The sequence below is a fragment of the Stomoxys calcitrans genome, chromosome 5 (genome assembly GCF_963082655.1).
Source record: "Stomoxys calcitrans chromosome 5, idStoCalc2.1, whole genome shotgun sequence".
Lineage (NCBI taxonomy): Eukaryota > Metazoa > Arthropoda > Insecta > Diptera > Muscidae > Stomoxys > Stomoxys calcitrans.
In genome coordinates, this window is record NC_081556.1 from 27,293,504 (window position 1) to 27,312,642 (window position 19,139).

A 19,139-nucleotide genomic window follows, 5' to 3' on the forward strand; every position below is an offset into this window, starting at 1 on the left:
TTTAAGGAAGTTTCATAACAAAGATCATGACCACTAGGCAAATGGGGTTGCGTTTCGCAGTGGATGTTTACATTACATATTTTAATTCCATCTATTATATAAAAATTAAACTGTTACGCTTTGTTTGTTTATTTGCTTTTTAGATTGTTTGTCTGTTCCGTTTAAACTCAAAAACGGCTGAATCGATTTTCATGAAATTTTCACAGATAGTGAATTTTGGGGCCAAATATCCTAGGGGACGCCGCATTCCAAAACCCACCCAAACGGGCATGTTTACCGATTGGGACAATATTGGTATCAAATGAAAGGTATTTAAGAATAGATTACGAACTTGGCATTAAAATGTCACCATAAGTGTCGGGGGTCCCCCACCCCCAAATACACCAAGCAACAGAACACTTTTACCGCTTTGGGCAATATTGGTATCAAATGAAAGGTATTTAAAAGTAGAAAACAAATCTGACATAAAAAAGTAATCTTTTGTATCTGAGGGGCCTCCCTAACCCCCCAGCAGGAAATATTTACCGATTGGGACAATGTGATATCAAATGATAGGTATTTAAAAGTGTCTGAGGCGCCCCCAAGCCCCTCAACAGGACCTATTTACCGATTGGGACAATATGGGTATCATATGAAAGTTGTTTGGAAGTTTAGTACATACATATCTATTATAAGAATTTTCTCCAAGGTGTCTACGGGGCTTCCCCAACCCCAGAAAACCCCAAAAGGAGCATGAATGTCCAACAACATAAAATGGGTATGAAATGAAAGGTCTTTGGGAGTTGACTACGAATCTGGTATACACATTTGTGATAGAGACTGGGAACGACCCATCCACTAATAGGATGTTTAGTTCGAGCGGGATAATGTGTGAATTAAAGGAAAAGTCTATGCCAGTTGAGTTTGAATCTAATGCTGATATAAGGATTTACATATCTGGGTCACGTCCTGCCGTTCAGCAGGACATGTACGTCGCGACAATAAAGGACTCAAATAATGTTTGCATCGGGAGGACCAACCCTCTCCTTCCAATAAAAACAACATCATTTAGAACGACCGAGAATGTATTATACTCCCCCTATCCTACCCAAAAACATGTAAAAGCATGTTAAGTTCAGCCGGGCCGAATCTTGGGAATCCACCACCATGGATTCTTCTAAAATTTGGGATCTTTATCGGTTATAGACCCATTTGGGCCGTACGGGGCACAGTTGTTGAAAGTCATAACAGTGCATAATATGCTAAATTTCAGCCAAATCGGATAAAAATCGCGGCTGGTAAGGGCTAAAGAAGTCAAATCGGAAGATCGGTTTATATGGGAGCTATATCATGTTCATGACCGATTTGGACCGTAGTTGGCATAGTTAAGAGTTATAATTGAACACTGTATGCAAAATTTCAGCCAAATCGGACAAAAATTGCGGCTTGTAAGGGCTCAAGAAGTCAAATCGAGAGATCAGTTTATATGGGAGCTATATCAGGTCATAGACCGATTTAAACCGTACTTGACACTGCTGTTGGAAGTCATAACAGAACACTATGTGTAAAATTTCATCCAAATCGTATGAAAATTGAGGCTTTCAGGGGCTCAAGAAGTCATATCGGGAGATCGGTTAATCCCATTTGCAATCCTCATTTACGAGTTCGACCGCTATCGTGATTTCGACAGACGAACGGCTATTTTAGGTTTGGCTAGTGGAAGTCATAGCCAATTAAGGTAAAGTCATAGCCAATTAAAGTAAAGTAAGTAGGCACAAACAGATTTAAGGAAGTTTCATAAAAGAGATATTGACCACTTTTAATTTCATATAAAATAAATATAAGTATCACATAAATTATCTACAAAGATGGTAGCCATGACAGCCCTGTGGACAATAGCAGAGCAGTAAAATTGACGAGAGAGTTTAGCCACATTTCAAAATGTATACCAATGGCTGTGATGTCATGTGCAGAGATGGTCTGTCGAAAACTCCGACGTAAATGACAAACATTTCCAACGTATAATACATACGTCAAAAGCGTCATAAACCTAGCCAAAACGAAACTAGTTTTTGACAGAATTAAACAAGTAAAAGGGTTTTAAGTTCGCCCGGGCCGAACTTTGGATACCCACTTCCTCGGGTATATTTGTAAACCACCTTTCGTCATAATCCGGTGAAAAATGCACAGTTATTATTATCGAAATAATGTCCGATTTGGACCAAATTCGGCACGGATATTTAGAGGTCTTGTTCAATTTTGTAGAACAAAATATTAGTCTTTTTGGTAGCTGTATCCAAATGTTGACCGATATAGACCATACAAGACATTGATGTCTAAAAGCCATATATAAATCACAGTGTCAAATTTCGGCGAAATCGGCCTTAAATCGAGAGTTAGGTCTATATGGCAGCTATACTCTAATTTGGACTGACCTGGGCCAAATTGAAGAAGGATGTTGAAGGCCCTAAAACATCTCACTGTCTCAAATTTAGGGGAAATCGGATAATAAATTCATCTTTTATGGGCCCAAGATATTAAATCGAGAAATCGCTCCATATGACAGCTATACTGAATACTTGACCGATCTGAGCCAAATTGAAAAAGGATGTCGAGGGGTCTAACACAACGCTCTGTCTAAAATTTAGGCGACATTGGACTATGAATGCGCCTTTGAGAGCCCACAACCTTAAATCGAGAGTTCGGTCTATATGGCAGCTATATCCAAATCTGGGCCGATCTAGGCCATCTTCAAGAAGAATGTCGAAGGGCCTAACACAACTCACTGTCCCAAATCTAGGCCAAGTCAGACAACAAATACGCTTTCTATGAGCCCAAGACCTTAAATCGAGAGATCGGTCTATATGGCAGTTACATCCAAATATGGACCGATCGGGGTCCATGGCCTAATACAACTCACTGCCCTAAATTTCAGCAAAATCGGACAATAAATGTGGCTTTTATGGACCGAAGACTTTAAATCGGCGGATCGGTTTATATGGGAGCTATATCAAGATAAAGTCCGATACAGTCCATCTTCGAACTTAGCCTGCCAATGGACAAAAAAAAATCTGTGCAAAGTTTCAGCTCAATATCTCTATTTTTAAAGACTGTATCGTGATTTCAACAGACAGGCGAACACTTTGGAAAAAATGCCTAAAGTAATGAAAAAACATGACCGGCCGTAATAGGCAAACATGAATAATAGCATAAAAAAATTATTTAGCAACAATGTTTTGGAAATGAGTACATCTTTCAATGCATTACAAGCCGAATGAAAATTTTAGTATATCCCCCATCCTATGGTACTAGATATATAAACAGCATTTACATATTTTCTGCTTAAAAACTTTTTAATAAGAAAAAACAATGTGGACTATAAATTAGAGCATTATGAATGGACATTTTCTCATATCACTAAACGCCTTTAAAAGCAATTCAATTCATTTCATTTTAGCCATTCCCATGGTATAAGAATAGAACATTTCAGTTATGATAGAGCTCCCATAACACTAGAGGATGAGTTGGTAGAGGCCAATTCCCACTATCTGTCCTTTCACTTGTTGATATCTAAACTCTTGAGAATCTTTAGTTTGGCCTTAACAATAGTCAAGATATTCACATAATGGAATATGCATGTATATGAGGGAAGTCTTGTCAAGAATAAAACCCTTACTTTTGAGTCTTTGGGAAATTTATTTAATTACTTTAAAAATATAAATTTACTACTCCTCGCTTTTTCTCAAATGCCTTGAGAACTTCCTGTTTCGATCTGAAATAGTAGTCTAAGGTGGCTACCATACATATTTCGTAAGATTCTGGAACACATAGCGTGACCATTACTTAAGGAAATGGGAAATGTTTAGTGGCCGTGAATACCATGGTATTAAAGAGGGAAACGACACACGAATGACTGAATGGGCACTCCAAGAACGGTTACATGCAACAGGTTCAAGTGCTTTCCATTAGCTAGCCAGCAAAGAGGTGACAGGAAAATGCAATGAAATAAAAAAAATGAAAAACTACTTGTCTGCATTATGATGAAGCCTATTATGATGGTAAAGGAGATCATTTCTAAGATGATAATGATGATCATAATAGCAATGACTTTAATAATAATCAGGTTTTTTCCCTGTCCATGATAATTTCCCAGGAAAAGCTATTGCTCCCCTCCCATTTTCATACCCCAGCAAGTACATGAAAAGGAAATTGTTCTTAAATGCACTCTAACGTAAAGATTGCACAATGATATCTTTAAATATCGTGGCAGGAGGTTCTCTTTTACCAAATTGCTTAAAATTTATTATGCAAAATCTAAACCTTAGGCCAGACTTAGATTTATGGACAAGGAGAGTTCTGAACTGGGCTGGAATGGTGGAAGCAAGAACAATAAACCAAGACAGCTATAGTAAATGCAAATTGAAATGTGAAAAAATCTTTTCCTGCTATACTAAAAGAGGAAAGTGCTAAAATGTTCCCTCAGGGAGTGAGTACGAACTCGCCATAGCACACTCAGATTTTTGAAAAGGCCTGTCAAATGGCTGACAAGGTTGCATGTGTTGGGTTATATCAGGCACTTGAACACTTAACGAAGTTCTGAAAGCCCAAAGCGTCATGCGAAGAAATTTGGGAACATGAAATATCGAAGGGGAATAAACCCCAATAGTTTTAAACCAAAATATTTGAAATAGCATAACCAACACCAGGCACTTGGCGTGTTTCACTGCCTAGAGGTTTGCATTCTGGTTCTATTGGGTCTTTGGTGTTGCATGTTTGAAAAAAGTAAAACTACACACAGTTGCATGTTGCCATGACAATAGCATTAGTAGTACCTAATTTGTGATCTTTGATAATACAATTGACCATTGTCATGTCTTTCTATCAATGTTTGAATTATTTAAGATTTTATCATTTATGGTTTCAACTCATAAAAGTTTGTAAATATGAATTTTGCTTTGATGTGGTATCACGCTTATTGTCTTTGACCTTTTATAGGATTTTTTCCTGTCTACACAATGTGTAGGCTTGGATTTTTCTCTTCTCAAAGAGTAAATAATCTTAATTAGCAATAGTATGCATGCATAAAATTCCCACAAATATTTATGATTAATCGAGCATTGACACCTGAAGGCAGAGAAGGTGGCATTGAAATTAACGCAAACTAAAATGTGTGTTAAAATACAATGAAATGTATACAAAATCCAGAGATCGCCAAATTGTAGCTAAAAAGAAATAAACAACAGGTAAAACCGCGTTAAGTTTGACTATGCCCAGCCCTCTTATTGATATACTTCACTATGCTGTACGTACGACAGCGAAGTTAGCTAACGAAAGTGGACTTGGCGTAAATCAGTCTTAAACGGAAGTTATCCTTTTAGCAAGACATGCACACATAAACAAATTTTTGAAAACCAACAACTTTTGTCGAAAAACGATGAAAAAATTTGTTAATTTTCCTGCAACAATTTATTTTGAATATCAACAACCCAAAGTTAAAATTTGTTGTTGAAAGGTACTCTTTGCAATCCAATATACAGCAACAAAAACAACATCATTATTTGTAAGCAAATCAAAACAATTCAACCAATCAGCCCAGCAAACCAATCGTTACGAAACCATAACGAAATCTGTACGAACTTCGGATGATTCTTCCGACTTTGGATCCGAAATCTTTACGAAAGTGGTAGAGGTCATATATGGAGGGGTTGACATGATTTCGAAACGAACCGTGGAGGTTTTGGAGAGAAATCAGATCGAATACGTTCCGGTTTCGGAACGAAATTTGAAGAAAAAAATTGGGAAGTTCGTACCTTCCGAAACTTCGTAAAGAATTCGGAACGATTTCGGAAGTTATTTCGTATTGAAATCGGACGTACATTCCGAATTATCGTAAAGAATTCGGAACGATTTCGGAAGTAATTTCGTTATGAAATCGGATGTTCCATCCGAAACTTCGTAAATAATTCTCAACGATTTCGGAAGTAATTTCGTATTAAAATCGGATGATCCTTCCGAAACTTGGTACAAAATTCTGAACGACTTCGAAAGTTATCTCGTATTGAAATCAAACGTATTTTCGGAACGAAATCTGAAGAAAACCATCGGAAAATTCGGAAAGGGAAATTTTTTGCCGAAACCTCGTAAAGAATTGTGAATGATTTCTGAAATAAATTTCGTATTGAAATCGGACGTACTCTCCGAAATTTCGTAAAGAATTCTGAACCATTAAAACAACCAGCCCAGCAAACCAATCGTTACGAAAACGCAACGAAGTCTGTACGAATTTCGGAAGATTCTTCCAACTTCGGATCCGAAATCTTTACGAAAGTTATTTAGAGTGGTTGACACGATTTCGGAACAAAAAGTCGAAGTTTGGGAGAGAAATCGGATAGAATTCGTTCCGGTTTCAGAACGAAATCTGAAGAAAAACATTGGGAAATTTCTTGCTGAAACCTCGTAAAGAATTCTGAACAATTTCTAAAGTAATTTCGTAATGAAATCGGACGTACCTTTCGAAACTTCTTAAAGAATTCTGAAAGATTTCGGAATTAATTTCGAAATGAAATCGGATGTACCTTCCGAAACTTCGTAAAGAATTCTGAACGAAGTTTCGAACATAAAATAACGTTGTATGCAATTATTTTTTCCTCCTCAATCTGTGCCAATTCTAAGGATTTCCAATTATTCGAGAATTAAAATGAAAAACAAAAATTGTTTGAGTTAAAAAAAAAATAAGTTTTTATAGAAAATATTATAATATTATGAATTCTATCAGATTTCAGAACTGTTGGAACAAAAATTCCTTCAGACAAACAGTCAGAAGTCGTTCAGAATTCCTTCCGAACTGTCGGAAGAAAAGTTAAAAAAAATCCATACGAAAAGACCGTCAAAAATATTTCAGAACTGTCGGATCAAAAATTTCTTCCGACAAACAGTGGGAAGAAAAATTAAAAAAAAAAAACCCATACGAAAAGAAGGTCATAAATCGTTCAGAATTCTTTCAGAACTATCCGAACTTTCGAAAGAAAAATAAAAAAAACACATAAGTTTAGAATTCTTTCAGAACTGTCGGAACAAAAATTCCTTCAAACAGTCGGAAGAAAATTTCAAAAAAAAGACCCATACAAAAAGACGTTCGCAAATCGTTCCGAATTCTTTTAGAACTGTCGCAACGAAAAATGTCTTCAGACAAGCAGTTCAGAAATCGTTCAGAATTCCTTTCGAACTGTCGGAAGATAATGTCAAAAAAACGCCATACGAACTGTGAGGCCTCTCGGCTGAAAATAATTTTAAAACATAATGGAAATCTTCAGGAGTCACTAAATAAGGTTAAGACAAGCGATCTGCCGACATTCAATGTTTTTAATTTTTGCAGTACTTGGCATTAAGGATGTCAACTTATCTTAATAATTATCATGGAGCCTACCCACTTAATGTTTTCGCAAGTGACCTAACCTTCTATTAGTGAATCCTGGGAAACCCTTAACGTATAATTAAGCTAAATTAATAGTATTCTTGGGTATAAATTAAATGCGTATTATGTATATCTACTTGAAAACCTAACATCTGAAAACCTACTTGTAAAATATTATTAAGTAATATGTGGCAAAAATTTGTATGCTGATGAATCTTTTAATAAAAGTATACTCCCCGACGGGGAATTGAACCCCGGTCTCCCGCGTGACAGGCGGGGATACTAACCACTATACTATCGAGGATTTATGCTACCCCCAATTTTTATAAACTAAACCACCCCTAACTCAGATTGGGGTTTTTACACAATTTGGTCCTTTGAACACACATACAAATATTTGGATGGAACACATCGTTTTGATACAATTGTTATCTGTACCTGAATAGAAATTTTGTATGTACGGGGCACTTTAACAGTTTCGGAACCTCTGATTTTTCAAATGGTATTTATTAATGTCTGTCATGCTTGTGGCATTCATGGAGTGAATAACTGATCTTTAGCATTTATAGTAGCGTAGTGAGTCAACAACCACTGCCAATACCACTAGTTGGTGTGGAAAATTATAGGGCCAGTAACAAAGGGAAGAAGAATTAGATACAAACTATTGAACCATATATAAAAACTATTTAGTATTATTTCATGTTTTTAGGGGTTATATCGTGGCTTTAATTAAACTAGAGATTAAAATAAAATACTTTTAATCTCCCCGACGGGGAATTGAACCCCGGTCTCCCGCGTGACAGGCGGGGATACTAACCACTATACTATCGAGGATTTATGCTACCCCTAATTTTTATGAACTAAAGCACCCCTAACTCAGATTGAGGTTTTTAAACATTTTGGTCCTTTGAACACACATACAAATATTTGGATGGAACACATCGTTTTGATACAATTGTTATCTGTACCTGAATAGAAATTTTGTATGTACGGGGCACTTTAACAGTTTCGGAACCTCTGATTTTTCAAATGGTATTTATTAATGTCTGTCATGCTTGTGGCATTCATGGAGTGAATAACTGATCTTTAGCATTTATAGTAGCGTAGTGAGTCAACAACCACTGCCAGTACCACTAGTTGGTGTGGAAAACTATAGGGCCAGTAACAAAGGGAAGAAGAATTAAATACAAACTATTGAACCATATATAAAAACTAGTACCATTTCATGTTTTTAGGGGTTATATCATGGCTTTTATAAAACTAGAGATTAAAAAAATACTTTTATTCTCCCCGACGGGGAATTGAACCCCGGTCTCCCGCGTGACAGGCGGGGATACTAACCACTATACTATCGAGGACCGTGTCAGCAATTTGCCTAAACATTTACTAGAGTTTCATTAAGAATGAACAGAAAATATTTGCAATGTGTAATAATAAAAAACTATTTCCCATACCGGGAATCGAACCCGGGCCTTCTGGGTGAAAGCCAGATATCCTAGCCACTAGACCATATGGGAGGCTATGATAAGGGTGACAAAGATCGCATAAGTATATTTGTTTTGAAGAGAGTCAACGTAAAAATGTCTATTGGAACTGGAAATAAAGCATAAAAACATGAAACAAGAAACAAAAGCGAAAACAATGAATTTATGAAAAACTAAGTTATAAAATTAACGATTCAGCCGAACTTGTTTTTAAGCAGAAAATTGCATAAATTTATGAAACGAGATCAAGATATAGAAAATTATCACTATTTATGAAATATAGGTGAGATTTTTTTGTGAAAATTATTATTATTTCTAATTGTAAAAAAGTTTGTTATTATACCCATCACCATAGGATAGGAGGTATATTCATTTAGTTATTCCGTTTGTAACACATCGAAATATCCATTACCAATCCTACAAAGTATATATATTTCGGATCGTTGTAAAATTTAAAGACGATTTGACAATCTCCGTTTGTCTGCCGTCTTTCTGTTCGTGTGTCCGAGATATTGAGTTGAAATCTTGCACAGAATCATATTTCTTTTATACGCAGGTTAAGTTATTAAATGAATAGCTGTCCTATAGACCGATATGCCGATTTAGGGTCTTAAGGCTATAACAGGCGCATTTTTTACCAGATTTCGCTGACTTTGAGAAAAGTGAGTTTTATTTGGCCCGCCGATATAAGAACCAAAAATGGTCGAGATGGGCTATAACAGCCGCATTTTTTACCGGATTTCGCTGACTTTGAGAAAAGTGAGTTTTATTTGGCCCGCCGATATACGAACCAAAAATGGTCGAGATAGGAACATATTGGATATAATTGAGTATTAGGTATATAATAGGAGCATTTATTACCTGACTTCGCTGAAATTTAGAACAGTGAGCTGTATCAAGACTTCCAACATGTGTCACAAATATGGTCTAGATCGGCCTATATTTAGATATAGCTGCCATAGAGACCGATCTTCAGCTTAAGGGTCTAAAGGTCTTAAGGTCATAAAGGTGCATTTATTTATTTGCTGAAATTTTAAGTGAGTTGCACTAGGGGCCTCGACATCCGACCCGAATATGGTGTTTATCGGATCTTTAGCATAAAACAGGCGCATATATTATCTAATTTTGCTAAAATTCAGAACAGTGAGTTTGTGAGTTGGCCCGCCTAATTCGAACCTAAAATGGTCCAGACGAGAACATATTTGGATATTGTGGTTACATAGACTGATCTACCCATTTGGGTCTTAGGCCTATAAAAGGCCCATTTATTACCCGACTTTGCTGAAAGTTGGAACAGTGAGTTGTATCAAAACTCCCAACATCTGTCCCGAAAATAGTCCAATCTGGGCTATATTTAGATATAGCTGCCATAGAGAACAATCTTCAGCTTTAGGGCCTAAAGACCTTAAAGGCGGATTTATTATCCGATTGTGCAGAAAATTGAAACAGTGAGCTGCTTTAAGACTCCCGACCCAACCAAAATATGGTTGGATTGGACCATATTTAGATATAGCTGTCATATAGATCGATCATTCTAATTAGGGCTTAATCACATAAACGGCGCACTTTTTTCCAGATTTCAGGGTGGTCTTTATCCCCAAGGCGGGAAAAATAAACCACAGTACGACGAAGGATTATAGGCCTATTAGCCTGTCATCGTTTTTGCTAAAAACACTGGAAAGACTGATTGACCTGAAGGTGAGAGGGGGACTGACGCCGGAGAATTTCAGCCAGGCACAACACGCATACCTCAGGCAAGTCGGTGGAGACGGCCCTTTACGGGGTCGTACAGTAGGTCGAATCTCTCCGAAGGAGTATTTCACTTTGGCGTCCTTCTTGGATATTGGGGCGACTTTCAATAATGTGGAGAATGGAGCTATAGTCGCCTCACTGGACCGCGCGGGGATTCACTCCTTAATCTCCCAATGGACAAATAATATGCTTTATGGCAGGATTATTAATGCAAACCTGGGAGATTGTGTGGTCAGAAGGCGGGTGACCAGAGGAACGCCCCAAGAAGGGGTGTTCTCACCGATACTGTGGAACCTCGTGATTATTGAAATCCTGATGGATCTCAGTGGAGATGTCACGAGAACTATCGCTTATGCAGACGACATCGTGCTACTGGTCCTAGGCAAGTTTCTGTCGACGGTCAGCGAGATCATGGAAGGGTCACTGAGGAGGTTGTCGCGATGCTCTTTACCCATAGATATAATATACCAGAGTTCATACTCCCGTCCTTGGACGAGTTACCCTGCGTCGGAGGAGGCGAAGTACCACGGCATAGTCCTCGATTCGAAACTGTACTGCAAGAGGAGGAGGATGTTCCGTTGGAAGTGGGTGGTGACTCCTAAGATGATTTATTGGATGTATACGGCCCGTACTGGCCTATGGAGCACTGGTATGGTGGGACGCCGTAGGGAATAGGATGCGTGCGAAGGAATAGGATGCGTGCGAAGGAATAGGATGCGTTAGAGAAGGCCCAGAGACTCGCCTGCGTCGGCATCATGGGGGCGCTGAGATCCGCACTGCAGGGGCGATGTTGGATATGCAGCCCATTAGGGCATATATTTGGAACTGCGCCGCCAGGGTCGCGCTTAGGCTGAGAGAGCTCAGCATGCTGAAGGAGGTTGGTTGCGGTCACAGTTCGGTTCTGGGTGTTATGGATGCGGAGGGTAGACTGAGGAGGATCTCCGGCTACCTAGCACCAATGCCGACTGGAGTGATGGCATTCGCGATTCGTTTTCCTGAGAGGGACAAATGGAGGGCGGATGGTGTACTTGATGAGGATGAGACCCCTCGATTGGGGGTCTACTCTGATGCACTCAATATCAGTATGTCTCTGAGACTGCCGGACGAGTGTACGGACGAGGTCTTTCAGTCAGTGGTCTGTGCCCACGATGTGACGATGACATGGGTTCCTGGACTTGAGGGATACCAGGAAATGAGAGGGCGGACGAGTGCGCCAGGAGGGGTTCGTCTGCGTCGGACAGACCAGTCATCGGACTTGCCAACGTGCCATTTGTCGAGCTACTGAACACGGTAGTTGGGATGGCCAAGGCGGCGTTGGTGGCGAGGTGGATGGTAGTCGGACTGCGAAGGCGCTATGGCCAGTCATCGACCAGAGAAGGACGAGGGAGTTGCTTGCGTTCGATAAGAGGTCGATGAGTACCTTGACAGGGGTCATAACCGGACACTTTGCCATAGGCCGCTTTGCGGCGTGCATTGGGATACCGCACAATGACTTCTGTAGGTGTTGTCTCGATGAGGATGAGAAGGATACTATTGAGCACTTGCTGTGTTCTTGTCTGGGTTTGCAGGGACGTAGGTTTTCTTTCTGGGGAGCCGTTTCTTCTGTGATCTGAGTGAACTTGCTCTGATATCTCTCCTGAGGTTTGTTAAGGGAACAGGATGGTTCCGATAGGGGGTGCCACAGGCTCCGGCGTAGTTAGATCCGTGTTTGCGTAGGGACGGGCGGTTCTTCACCCCCGCTCGAGTTTCTCCACACCTCCTGACTTTTTTTTTATTCGTGCATAACCTCAAGTACGAGGTCTCATATTTTCTTTTTTTTTCTTCCCTTTCTCTCTCAAGGGTACCAAAATGGGCCAAACTAGCCTCCGAGTGAACGATATCGATAATCAAAACATTCGATATTTTCGATGTTTCTAATAATAAATATCGATAGTTTAAATACTATCTTTAATTTTGAAAAAAATTTAACTTTGTCGATAGAATCGATAGGAAAAACTTCAATCGATGTTCGATATCGATAAAATATTGAAAGTATCGATAGTACCATCGACATTTTGCCAACTCTAAATCTTAAGCTTCCGAATTGGCTGAAATTTTGCTCAATCACTTCTGTTAAAATGTTTGATATTTGTACAAAGTATGGTCCCTAACCTAATGTACTCGCCTATAAACTTATCTGCAGATGTTATATCTTGAAAACCTAAAGTACGTCATTATTATCCTATTTGGTTAATATTGTACATGAAGTGTTTTATTTTATGGTTTCTAACTTCTACATTGAGCATGATTAAAATCGGTTTAAAATATTATAAGGCTTCCAATAAATCAATCTTCCGATTTGATATCTGCCTTGCACTTCTGAAGGACTCAATTCTAACCCCATATGACTTGGATTTTTAGTTTCTCCTTATAAATAGAAATCATCCGAAGAATTTGGTTAATGCAATTTAAGATCTAAGGTATAAATGATTCGCCCATAGAGCTGGCATAATATCGATGGCACTTTCGATACTATCGATATTTTATTTTTTGTCTGAATATCTATTGATAATTTTCCTATCGATACTATCGGCAAAGTTAAACTTTTTGCAAAATTAAAGAAAAATAAGACTTCCGACACTGAATTATAATTTGAGATACATTGCACCTATAGAGGCCGCAATTTTCATCCGATTGGGCTAAAATTTTGTACAACTATGACTTCCAACTGATTTTATTAATTTAGCTTTTACTCAGTCCTTGCATTGATATCGCTTCTATTAAATCTGCAATTAACGATAGTATCGATACTATCTATATTTATTATAAGAATTATCGAATGCTCCTATTATCGATAGTTTGCCAGCTCTGTTCGTCCATACATTTCGTATAATTCAACTCATTGCAATTATGCGGCGCCATTTTTTATTACAAATTTCTTAAAACTTTGCAATTTTCTAAACCATCAGTTGTAATTTAAATAAATCCCAGAATGTCTCCCCAATAAAATACTGCCTATACAAAAACTGTTCAGGGCTCAAGAAGTGGCGGCTTCAAACTATAATCTACAATATGATTACATGAATTATGCCAGTCACATATTTAAAATATAATTGCTTATTTTACAAGAAACCACAAACAATACAATGAGTGGCTGACTGACTGAATGGCTGATTTGACGCACTGACATTTTCGCTCAGAATTTTATTAAGAAATCACACAAAAGTGTATTTGCTGTTGGCATTTCCACCTGAGAAATATTTTCTGGACAGTGGACAATGACAAAACCCCAAGCACCTGTCAATTATGCACACAAGTCGATTTCAAAATAAATTATTGCATTATCAACAAATAAAAGAAATGAGAAATTGCCGTGGAAATAATGTCTATGTAGCATTAATATGCTAGAAATGGCGGTGCCAGCAAAATATGGCTAAATGGACGGATGGATGGATAGATGGCCAGGCAGCAAGCAACAAACAAATGTAAATTCGCCAAGTGAATGTGGTAAGAGCTAGCTCTGAGATGGATCGATGATAGACATGGAAGAATGATGGTGGGGATAGATATCTGTAAAGTCGAACAGACACAAGAACACAGTTTACAGCACAACATGGGGGGGTAAGAATAAATGTTTGGCCTTAAGGGATTAAAGGTATCAGGTTCAGTGTTGCCACTCAGAAAATTATTTCCTAACAAAATTTAATAAAAATCCAACCAAATCCGACTAAAACCTACCAAATGTTCCGCAAGTCAAAAATGGGGTATAAGTTTTTATACCCACCTCCGCCGAGAGTTGGCCCTTCCATGGCTACAAATTAAATAATACATTTTCAACGCTATAAAGTACTAGATCATCGTTATTCATATAAGATCTAGACGTTTGATCTGTTTATTGAAATTTTAAAATAACACCCTTTATACCGATCTCCCGATAAGAAATCTTGAGTTCATAAAGTCGTATTTTTGCCCCGACTTCAATGAACAATCGGTAGGTCGCTTTGTCCAAACTCGGCACACAAAGCGGCCTACCGATTTAAGTGTTTGAGCCCAGAAAAGCGTTTTTACTTCCCATTTTCGCTGTTACAGCGAGATGTATGTACCCCTCAACATTTGAGTATAGACCAGATTTGACCATCGTTGTATGCAGCTGCCACATGTTTTTCGATTAAAGGCATTGAAAGCACAAAAGGCGCATTCCCTCTCCAGAATTTACAAAGTTTGGAAGAGATCCCTTAAAACTCGTACCAGCAGTTCAATATCAGAACTTATGCCCTTTTTCTTAAAATTTGAAGCAATGAGACCCTTTGTAATTTCTTGGCCCCTCGCTTGGCTAAATTCTGCACTCTTAACGAATACACAAAAACGACAAGAAGTGTTTTAATTATGAGTCATACCCGGCGGTTTTTGGTATTTGGAAAAACCTACCAAAAATTGAGGTCAGCCGCCTGCCAATCTACCAAGAGAATAAAAACCTACCAATTTTAGTAGGAACCTACTAAAAGCGGCAACACTGATCAGGTTGTATACCTATACGGACTAAACTTGAAAGAGCTAATGGAAGTCAAGTACAATACAGACATTGTTGCCAGTATTTAGGATTTTTCCCAAATTTATTTTAGAAATTGATTTATTTTATTGTAGAAAATGGGGACTAAATTTTTGACTTGGAGCCACGAAGCAAAAATTGGGGTTTTTTGGGGAGGCATTTTCTGTTGAAAATTTTGTATTTTAACTTCATTTTTTTTACCCTCTAGGTTAGGTTAGGTTGAAAAGAGGGTGCAGATATTAATCCGCCCCATGCCACTATCGACATACACCTAAGTCAGTAATTGGCTTGTTGTGCACTCTAAACTATGGACGTACACCTAACCCAGTAATCGACTTGTTGTTCGCTCCAAACACTAAAAATTAACCTCGAAAAAGAAAATTTAAATGCTTACAAATTCCCTAACTGTTTTCCATACCACGCCCCTTAGTTGGTTTATGTCTGGTATTGTGTACCTACCTGAGCGCCGGTGTCTATTAACCGGTACACAATACGACGACACGACAGCCGGTTAATGGCATAGGAAATGCTCTAAAGTCTCAACATCTTCCCCACATGCCCTATACATGTTATCACTTACCACACCGATTTCGCATAAGTGAGAAAGCTTTACAGACCTACTGCTTACTTCCTTTAATTAATAGCCTCGACTTCTCACAATCCGGATTTCCCGTTAGTAGCACAAAGAGAAGAGAAAAGACATGAGTGTGAGCGAATCTTGATGAAGTTCGAAAATTCAACCAAAGAATTAAACATCAAACCAATGTCTTTGGCACTGGCAAATCCTCCTACAGCAACAAAGAATGAAATCTGGTGACTGATGCAGCTAGTGACTGTTATTGATTTGGCAAGAATAAGACATACCCGTAGATTGGAACCTTATCCCAAAAATGGCACAAGATGGTACAGAGGAATATGCCTCTGTTTCCTAATATTTGAGCTTGTTCCATCATCTCTTTACCTCTGTCATAGCTGCCAATATTTTTTCGTACCTCCAATAATAAATTCAAAATATTTATTTGCCTTTCGAAAAGAACAAACAAACAAATGAAAGAAATTAAAATGGAATGGATGTTTAAAAAAAATTATGATTATCTTTGGTTAAGAACACGGCTGAAACAAGAAACAAAAGTAACCGCTAAAGAACAACAACAATAATATATGACATGAATACCGCCATCAAACGTGATAGTTGCTACACTTGAAAAAAAAAATGTTATGTGAAATACGGAAAGAGTAGGAACGGTGTACTATTGTGTACAATTTATAAACAAGTAGAAGGGCATTAAGTTCGGCAAGTCCAAATTGGCCCATTCAAAAATTTTACCAGCATATAGAAGAAATACGAGTCTGTGTAAAATTTCAACTCAAGATCTCAATTTTTAAAGACTAGCGTGATTACAATTGACGAGGATAGCGGGGTGACGGCAAAAGTGATCGATGACTTTGTTAAACTCATAAGCAGACCGATAAAGTGATCCGGTGCTCGACAAAGGAGACAGATGATGCTGGAAAGGAAAAACTGACATTCCAAGCACTTCTACTGAAGCTGGAAAGAGAATCAGATCTCCCGAAGAACATAACACTGTCAAGACACTTCAGAAGAAAACGATCTACAAATAATTGCTGTATTATTCGAAATCGGATGAAAATATATATGAAAGTTGTATCTAAATCTGATACGATTTCGACCAAAATCGGCACACATTGTAAAACTTGTAAAAGAATACATTGTGTAAAATGTTGAGGAAATCTATCAAGAAATACGCTGACAATGGCTCTAAAAGTGAAAATCGGGGATACAAATATATGAGAGTTATATCTAAATCTGAACCGATATCCATGAAATCCAACAGCAATTTAGCGGACACAAGAGAAACCTTCGTGCAAAATTTCGTGAGAATCGGTTAGCAAATGACCACATTATTGTAAAGTTAGTCCAAATCGTACGAAAATACATATGGGAGCTATATCCAAATATGAACCGTTTTATTCAATTTCAACAAGCTTCGCCTCTAGGCCAAAAAAGATGCCTGTGTCATATTTGAAAACGATCGGATGAAAATAGCGATCTGTACTTTGTACACAAATTAACTTGGACATCGGACATGGCTAAATCGAATCAGGAAGTGATTCTGAGTCGATCGGTGCACTTATCAATTGGTCTATCTCTCTTCCTTCTGGATGTTACAAGCAAATGCACTAAGTTATAATACCCTGTACCACAGTAGTGGTGTAGGTTATAAATTGAATAATCCTTTGATGACTAGGCGTACACTTTGGCGGTTTGCATTGACATCGAGGAGACTTTTAACAATATGCGGACCGACACATTGATCCAATCCTTAGTGCAGCACCGGGAGGAACGGGTATTTAGAGAAAGGGTCTTGCATATGGCATATGATTGAGTTACACCCAGGGGTCTCAATGTTAACCCAGAGAAGACTGAAATATGCCTGTTCACGAGGAAGACAAAGGTGGTCCAATTTGACCCATTTACATACGAATTAAGTTTGAGGCAGCCATGGCGGCTATGAGACTTATGGCGATGGGAGAATCATACAATCGCGGTATAATCGAGGCGACAATAGAAAACCTGTAAGTAACGGAAGAGGTTTCCGATCGGATACCTAAGACGACCCTTGATGTCGAATGCGACACGCTGCTGCCAGCGGCCCATTCTTGTATTGACGGAACCCTAGTATTGCCATCTGGAAGATTATGTTACACTGATGGATCTAAGCTAGTGGACAAAGTGGGCCTAGGGGTCTAAACCAATTAGAGGAGTGGTATTGAAAACAATTAAGGATTTTGTAAGTAGCACGGAATTCCTAACTTAAAATTTTCTTTTTAGAGGTTACTTTATAGTTTTTAGAGCGCACAACAAGCCGATTACTGGCTTAGGTGTATGTCCATAGTGGCATGGGGAGGGATAATATCTGCACCTAACCTAATATCTTCAACCTAACCTAACCGTGAAAAATTAACGTTTTTCACCTTAACGGGCAATGATCAGTGATCGTTAATACAATCATCAATACAATGACCAATGATCATCAATAAAATGATCAATGATCATCAATACAATGATTAGTCATCATTAATGAAATGATCAATGATCATCAATACAACGATCACTGATCATCAATATAACGATCACTGATCATCAATACAACGATCACTTATCATCAATGCAATCAATGATCGATGATCAATAGTGGGCAGTAAAGCTGCAAATTTTCAGGGTTCAAAATTTATAATTAAAGAAAAGTAACCCTGGAAAAATAACGTTTTTCATCTTAAAGGGCAATGATCAGTGATCATCAATACAATGATCAATGATAATCAATACAATGAACAATGATCATGAATACAATGACCATAGATCATCAATACAATGATAAATGATCATCAATACAATGATTAGTGATCATCAATATAATGATCAATGATCATCAATACAATGATCAGTGATCGTCAATACAATGATTAGTGATTAGTGATCATCAATCAATGATCATCAATACAACGATCACTGATCATCAATACAATCAATGATAGATTATCAATACTATGATCTGACTATCATAACGGGACACATTGGACTACGAGCTCACTTATGCAAAATCGGTGCGGCAATTGATAGCATGTGTAGGGCATGCGGGAGAAATGATGAGATGTTGGAGCATTTCCTATTTCAATACCCAGCTATGCGGCTAACAGCCCAGGGATTTTGTAAGTAGCACGGAATTTCTGACTTAAATTTTCTTTTTCGAAGTTACTTTCTAGAATGTAGAGCGCACAACTATCCAATTACTGGCATGGGTGTATGTCCATAGTGGCCTGGGCAATTCCAATTTCAGATGATTTTTCAGTTATCAAGTTTTTTACTTTATGAGTTGATTGAATATGATGTTGGCTATCGGGTACAAAAAAAAAAATTTAATTCACATCTATATTTCTTTGAGTGCTCACACTCGTG

General features: G+C 38.1%; 1 protein-coding gene and 4 non-coding genes across 6 annotated transcripts in view; 1 reads left to right on the forward strand and 4 right to left on the reverse strand.

Moving 5' to 3' along the window:
- The window catches only part of LOC106092522 (uncharacterized), a 363,841-nt gene that overhangs the window by 324,986 nt on the left and 19,716 nt on the right, over window positions 1-19,139 (forward strand). The gene's annotated exons all lie outside the window — the stretch shown is intronic.
- Trnad-guc (transfer RNA aspartic acid (anticodon GUC)) lies at window positions 7,626-7,697 on the reverse strand. Its single transcript has one exon. It is a non-coding gene; the product is annotated as a tRNA-Asp (tRNA).
- On the reverse strand, window positions 8,156-8,227 carry Trnad-guc (transfer RNA aspartic acid (anticodon GUC)). The gene has a single exon. It is a non-coding gene; the product is annotated as a tRNA-Asp (tRNA).
- Trnad-guc (transfer RNA aspartic acid (anticodon GUC)) lies at window positions 8,680-8,751 on the reverse strand. The gene has a single exon. It is a non-coding gene; the product is annotated as a tRNA-Asp (tRNA).
- Trnae-uuc (transfer RNA glutamic acid (anticodon UUC)) lies at window positions 8,839-8,910 on the reverse strand. Its single transcript has one exon. It is a non-coding gene; the product is annotated as a tRNA-Glu (tRNA).